The sequence below is a fragment of the Mesoplodon mirus genome, assembly GCF_964341445.2.
Source record: "Mesoplodon mirus genome assembly, chromosome: 5".
Classification (NCBI taxonomy): Eukaryota; Metazoa; Chordata; class Mammalia; order Artiodactyla; family Ziphiidae; genus Mesoplodon; species Mesoplodon mirus.
The window spans coordinates 85,857,928-85,865,329 of NC_138980.1; the positions used below are offsets into that span (position 1 = coordinate 85,857,928).

Consider the following 7,402-nt stretch of genomic DNA (forward strand, 5'->3'; position numbering starts at 1 on the left):
AAGGGTGAGAAATGTCCTCAGGGTCCTGCGGGGAGCTCTGAGAGCCACGGGCCACGTGGTGCCTGCGTGCATTAAATGTAGGCGAGTAGCTTGCCCTGGGAGGGGGTGGTCACCACAGAGATCCAGCTAGAGGTCTCTGCCCCAGATTAGAGCCCAGTAGCTCCTACCAGGCCCAGGGCCCTGGAGACTGTAGGATGGGCCCTGGGAATGGAGGTCTAGACAGCAGGCAGATTTTCAGGCAGTGGCTGGGACAGGCTGGGGAAGGCAATGACTGCCCCTGACCATTCAGAATATTTTTCTCTATGTTCCTGTGTGTGTGTGGTGGGGGGGGTGGCGGAGGGGGTAGTGCCGAGAAGAGCAGGATGAATGGGGGTAGAGTGCTTATCAGATATAAACTCTGCGTGGTATAGTTCTTGTCACCCTGCCTGGACCTGGGTGACACTCGGTGTATGTAAGAGTGTATACAGAACTCTTGTTAGGGGTGTTTTATGAGACAGTAACTCATACACCCATGTACACTCTGATACAGCAAAAATATCACACACCCCACATAGAACTTCCGTATTAAACCACACACAGCACACGGAGGTATATACACGCATCCCTCCTGTACTACGTTCTCATACAACCCACCTGTATCACAATCCTCTCCTCCAACACCAAACGCTGGAGATGAGATATGTATATAGACACACACACTATATATATAGGACACACACACACACACACACTATATATATATATGTATCTCCTCAACTCTCGCACAAACACAGCTAACTTCAGCCATCACTAAATACCTCTATAAGAACCAGTCACGTGTCATACACACCACACTTGTAACACATTCTTGAGTAATGCCAGACCCGCTTTGTACAAAGCACAGTAAACCACAGTCTCACTAACCCATGTCAGGGTTGCCAGATAAAATAGGGGCTATCCAGTTCAATTTGAATTCCAGATAAACAAGTAAGTTTTCAGTATCAGTATGTCCGAAATATTGTATGGGCCATACTTACACTAAAAATAAGTAAGACCAAATACTGCATGGGAATACTTACACTAAAAAATTATTCTGGGTTTATCTGAAACTGAAATTTAACTGGGTGCCCTGTATTTTTCTTCGCTTAGTCTGGCAACCCTTATATACTTACCACCAGCTCAGGTATTATATATTTATTGTATTTTTGTTTAGTGTGTGTCTTCCCCTACTAGAATGTGCAGCGTTACCAGGGACTACAACAATGCAAGAGTGCCGGATACACAGGAGTAGCTGCTTACTGAATCTTGGTGAATGAATGAATGAACACACACCATAAATACAAGCCACACCATGTAATGAGGAAAAGTTACATGTCCCAGAATTCCTGACTTGTGAACAGAAACCATGCACACAAAGGCCACAGACACAGATAAGACACATCTCCACCGTGCTCCCCATGCCAACCCCACACTTACCACAGACTTAACTGATACACATCACTCACTCTTCCCACATACTCACAGTCACCACCCAGGCCTACATTACCAACAAGACAGTGACAGAGTAAGTACTGATTTGAATTAAATACTGGAGTATCCACTGGGAACCACACTCTCAACTGTGTGTATTCACTGCACCTGACACGTGCCAGACACTCGGTAAGTATTTGTGGACAGAGGACTGATGAACCCACCCTGAGCCTTTCATTCCTCCCTCAGGAATCTCGAAGTCACAAGAGGATCCCCCTCAGCTTGGATCCACTGTGGTGGCCAAAGGCTGCAGCCCAGGGGCAGGGGAGGTCTCCTCTGCCTCTACATACTTCTCCTGTGCTTCTTCTCTGCGCAAGCTCATCTACGCTGGTAAGGGCGCGGGGCTCCTCAGGTGAGGGGGTGCTTGGCTGTGAGGCAGGAGGCACACAGATCCCAAGGAGGCTGAGAGGAAACCCAGGGTCATCAGAGGTGATGAGGGCTCTCTGGAGGAGACTGGGCAGGATGGCTGAGCTGTTACGAGGGCGTGGGTCCCAGCTGAGTCTGGGGCGGGGGTGTGTGAATCCTGGTACTACCATGGTGGCGAAGTCAAGGAGCAGGGGCCGGAAAGGTCTGGGCTTGAGGTGGAGGGAAGAGGGACCAGATTAAGCATCTTCAGAGGAAAATGTAGGGTTTGTCTTTGCCTTTGCTTCCAGAGAAGGACAGAGTTCTACATCATAGATCTCCAGCCTGAGAGCAGGACCATCCAGCTCAGGTCCACACAGCTCACACATACATCCGCCCTCCAGGCACAGCCCTTCTCAGTGCACACAGAAACCCCAAGCACCACAGCCCCATTCCACAAGTAATGCACCACCGATATTCCCAAAATCACACTCCTCGTCGTACACGCATCCACCCGCGTCGCTCACATACCACAGCCCTCACCACCATACTCCACACCCCTGCACACAGACACCGCTCCAGTATCCCCCCACACGCACATGAAAAGCCCACAGATGACACCAGATACACCGCTCCGTCCTACGGCCAACAGACACCAAGCTCACGACATAGCTACGTCATGCAAATGTCCCTCTCTCGTCTACCACACCTGCTCCCTCAGCTTCTGGCACGGCCCATGCATGTTATTATGTTTTTAATTTCCTTTTTCAGGAATCCGGAGATCACATCGAGACACTGCCCAGCCTACAGCACCCCTAGCCCAGGTTCAGGAAAAAGGGGAGACTGCTCCCCCATCACACTGTGTCTCCTCCTCACCCTCTTCACCCTGTAAGCACTATCTGCACCCAGACAAAGAGGAAAGGGGCATGAAAATATACTACATGCAGGTACAAGTGAACAAGGGTGTAGCTGTCTCCTGGAAGACAAAGAAACCCTTGGAGTTGCCTGAAAACCAGCTGACGATAGAAGAAGTGACCCTTCCTGAGGATGCGTGCACAGTAGGCACTTACCCCTCTGATGTGTTCACCGAAAGCCTCCTGTCTGACAGTGAGCCCACTGGGGAGGAGAAAGAGTATGAGGAAAGGGCAGAGCCAGGCAGCCCATCAGGGTCACCTGCACTCCAGGAGACACCCAGGGCCAAGACACCGGCCTGGATGGTGACCATGGAGACCGGCTTCAGGTGCATGGCCTGCTGCCGGGTCTTCCACACCTTGGAGATCCTCCAGCAGCACGTGAAGGGCGGCGTCCTGGAGGGCTTCGGCTGCTGTTTCTTTCATCTCAACATCGCCCAGTGGATGGCCAATGTGGAATTCGAGAGCACCCCTGAGGAGGAGGGCAGTGTGGAACCCGAGACCACCTCTGAGGACGAGGAGGACGAGGAGGACGAGGAAGAGAAGCTAGAAGGCCCCAGCCCGAAGAGACCCCGCAGGCAGGGTCTTTTCTCTCTTTTGAGTTCCACACAGCAACTGAGATTCATGGGACAGAAGATCCTGGAGACGGTGTGGCCTTGGAAGAGGTAAGGCTTGAGGCTGGCACTCTTCTGAGCCTATGTCACGAGGGCCCAGAGGAGTCTAAGGGAAGGGGCCGCACACATGTGCTGGTTTACCTAATGGCTCTGCAGGTGCATCAACTTGGGACACACCCAGCACTTCCAAAGGAATTGAGCTCTGTTGACTTCAACAAGAATGTGGAGCCTTTTCCTAGGAGTTTTCTCAGGGTCTGCACGATGGGCCTCAACTCTTAGAGGACGTACTGCCAGCAGCTCCTTCTCGGCAGAGAGAGCCAGGAGTGGTCTGAAGAGAGGACAGGGGCCCTTGCAGGACCGGAACTTTGAGGTCTGAGAGCCTTGGGCCTGAGCTGAGATCTCACCCGGACCACTGTACCTAGCCTTCTGTGACAAAGGGGAATATGAAAGAGAGTCACGTGGAAATGAGGTCCCCCGAGATATGGAAATGTTCCAGAACCTTCGTTGCGTGGTAGTTGATCTGGAGCCAAGCTCACTGTGGTGTGTGTGGCTCTGAGCATTAAGGCAACGCTGGAGGGTAACCCTGACCAGCAGAGCTTGGAGTGCTGCTTGTCTCTTCCTGTTCTACCTCATTTGTTTTATCCCTTCCAGGGAGAAGAAAGGACCCTCGGGATACTAGCAGACAGAATGCCGTGCTCTGAAGGAGGATGAAGGGACCGGCACTCAGTCTAACATCATATGACAATAGAAACGTCCTATGCAATAAAGGGCATTTTCCAAACCTTTCCTGGAGGTTTTATTTAATTACATTTTTCTATCTATGCATCTATCTGTCATCTACATCTGTATCTTTCAAGGTTTGTGAACAAGCTTTCACATAAGCACTAGAGACGTCCGCCAGCATTTTCCAGAAGAGGCCTGCAAATTGCTGGCGACTCCTCACAAATAGGGAATGGCCACAACCCCTGCCACACAGACTATGCCCGTGGCCCTCCTGACTTACTCCCACTCTCTCTCTGAATTTCCCAAGGTCTGAGATGAGGGTGCTGGCTGGAGGCAATGATCACGTGCAGGCTGAATCTTCTCCAGATTCTGATTCTCTTCCTGGGCCTATCGTCCTCAAGCACAGTCTCCATGTCCCTGGCCACACTGATCTCTCTCCTTCAGTCCTTCCCTCCCTCCCTCTCCTGCCTCCCAGTGCAGAGAATACTTTTTTGCATTTGAGACGACATTTATTTTTCGTTCACACAATTCTCACCTGTTCTACTGTGGCCTCCGTTGTGAACATTCCAAAGCTGAGAATTTTCTTTTTTTCTCCCTCATTTCTGCTGAGTCTTTACCTTCCTAATGCAGTGAACTCAGAGTGCCTAGCTGACTGGAGGGGGAAAAAAATCCAGCGAGCAAAGAGAAATAATAAAAGAATATATCAGTTAATTTTTCATAGTGTTATCCAACTACATATTTTTAAAATTTTGGAATAATATTAGGAAAACTCTCTGTATAAAAAACTGAATTATTGGGCTTCCCTGGTGGAGCAGTGGTTAAGAATATGCCTGCGAATGCAGGGGACATGGGTTCGAGCCCTGGTCTGGGAAGATCCCACGTGCCACGGAGTAACTAAGGCCGCGCGCCACAACTACCGAGCCTGCGCTCTAGAGCCCGTGTGCCACATCTACCGAGCCCACGTGCCACAACTACGGAAGCCTGCATGCCTAGAGCCCGTGCTCCGCAACAAGAGAAGCCACTGCAATGAGAAGCCCGTGCACCACAGCCAAGAGGAGCCCCTGCTCACTGCAACTAGAGAACGCCCGCTAGCAGCAACAAAGACCCAATGCAGCCCCAAATAAATTAATTAATTTTTAAATATTGAATTAGTTTCAAGGGTACAATGTATAAAAGTACAATAAAAGCCCCCCTTCATTACCCCCCAACACCACTCTCCAGCTGGAATAGATATGCTGTGATACCATTTATAGTCGTACTACTACTACTACTCCCACCACAGCCGAAATCCTCTGAGCCCGGTGCAGCAGCTTCCTTTCACAATGCTAGGACCCGCCACAAGACAGATGATAATCCCTTTGGACCTTTCAAGGAGCGGCACCAAGGGAACAGTACCTGGGAAATGCCACTGACAGCTCAGAATATCCATGGCATTTCTAGAGCCTAGGCACTGCTCTCGCTCTGGGAATGAAGGTCCAAAAAGCACATCGGAGAATGTTCATAGTTGTAAACAAGCTCCACCTCTGAAACACAATCTACATAGAACCACATATACAAGCCTGCACAATGGATGAAGCCAAGGTCTCCTCCATGATTGCCCTTCTGACAACCTTATTGTCTCCTCAACCATAAAAGGTGACCTTGAAACTCACGACCTTGCCTTGTCACCAGAAACATCCAAGCTTGGATCACTCTTTCTAAGACCAGATACTTGCTCTCTGAACTATTAGAGACTTGTCACATACACAGAAGTAGAACAGGATTATTTCTATCTACCCGGGGACCTGGAGTCTTTCACATTGCTCCTGTTAAAACTCTCAGAACACCAAAACTTTACCTACAAAGGGTTCACGCTATGACACTCCCAATTTTCACAAACCTCCTCATCTCTTGTGAGTCACATGCAGCCAATTCCAGGAATTGGAAACATGGTTGTGAGGATGAAACTGACTTTGGGGCTCCCCTTGGATATGGTCTTCCAGACTTACCAAAAGGCCATTAAGAGGAAGGTTTACCCCACCTCAGGGAAACCCGAGGCAGTACTTGCAGTCAAGGGCTGGCCATGGCTTCTGAGCTACATCCAGAAAGAATTTCATACTGTACCTGGATCTGCTGAAGCAATTCCTGACTGTCCGAGAGCCAGCATGTACCGCTCCTCAACTGCCTCCATTGTGGATCATCAGTAGGGCTGTCAGATTTACTAAATAAAAATACAGGATACCCAGTTAAACTTGAACTTCACATGAATAATAAGTCATCACTTTTAGTATAAGTAGATCCTATGTACTATTTGGGGCATACTTATCTTCAAAATGTACTCGTTGTTTTTCTGACATTCATATTTAACTAAACAGCCTATATTTTATCTGTCAACCCTACTCAGCAGAAATGATGGAGGCTTATAGAGATCCAGGAGACGCCTCAGCGCCTCCTCAGCTTTTATTTCTACGTCCTGGACAGCGAGCACGAACCTTCCACCCCCAGTCACTGGCCAGAATGGAGGATATTCTCTGTTTTAGAGCTTTTTCTACGTGTCATTGTTATTATCTTCCTTGTTTTAAAGAGATGTTTATTTTTTCCCAAACTTAATAGCTCATCCAAAAGTAGTTCAAAGCTCATTAGACAAGGGAAAAACAACATGGTTCTGAAAAGTGAAGGAAACCGCCTGGTGTTTAGTAAAGATGTAGTAGGGAGATTGAAAAAGCCAAACTTAATAAGCAAACCTCTCCAAGGGTATTTTCAGAGCTTGATACCCTCCCACACCCTGAAAATATCATTACATCAAGAAGGTAGAACCTGCTAACCAAATGTAAGGCTCCCATATGATTCTATCAAACTGAGGATGCTTCTTTACTAGGCAGTGAGCACACTTGCTGCCCCAGGGACCTTGGCAGTTGCAATACAGAGCTCTTCCCTTTGGGATGGAAACAGCAAGTTTTCCTGTGGTCTACACGCTGGCCCCAAAAATACTACACTACCAATACTTGTCAACTTTAAGTATTTTTCTACATATCTCCATTTTTTCTGTTACTATCTGGACTACATCCTAGACTTGACATTACATCAATTGCATTCAAGAAGCTATTTTTAAAAGTTGGTAGGAAACCTTAAATCTAGAGCTTGCAGTCCCTGGCTTACTTTCATCCAGGTGCATAAGGGTTTTCAAAAGTAGTCAGGTTAACATATATATGGAATTTAAGGAACAAAATGTCATGAAGAACATAGGGGTAAGACAGGAATAAAGACACAGACCTACTAGAGAATGGACATGAGGATATGGGGAGGGGGAAGGGTAAGCTGTGA

At 48.3% G+C, this 7,402-nt stretch overlaps 1 long non-coding RNA gene across 1 annotated transcript in view; it reads right to left on the bottom strand.

Moving 5' to 3' along the window:
* LOC309804115 overlaps positions 1–6,964 on the bottom strand; it is a 100,502-nt gene extending 93,538 nt beyond the window's left edge. The window contains exon 1 of the long non-coding RNA XR_014294080.1: positions 6,203–6,964. This is a non-coding gene — a long non-coding RNA (uncharacterized lncRNA). The remainder of the gene's footprint in view (positions 1–6,202) is intronic.
* Positions 6,965–7,402: the final 438 nt, after the last annotated feature.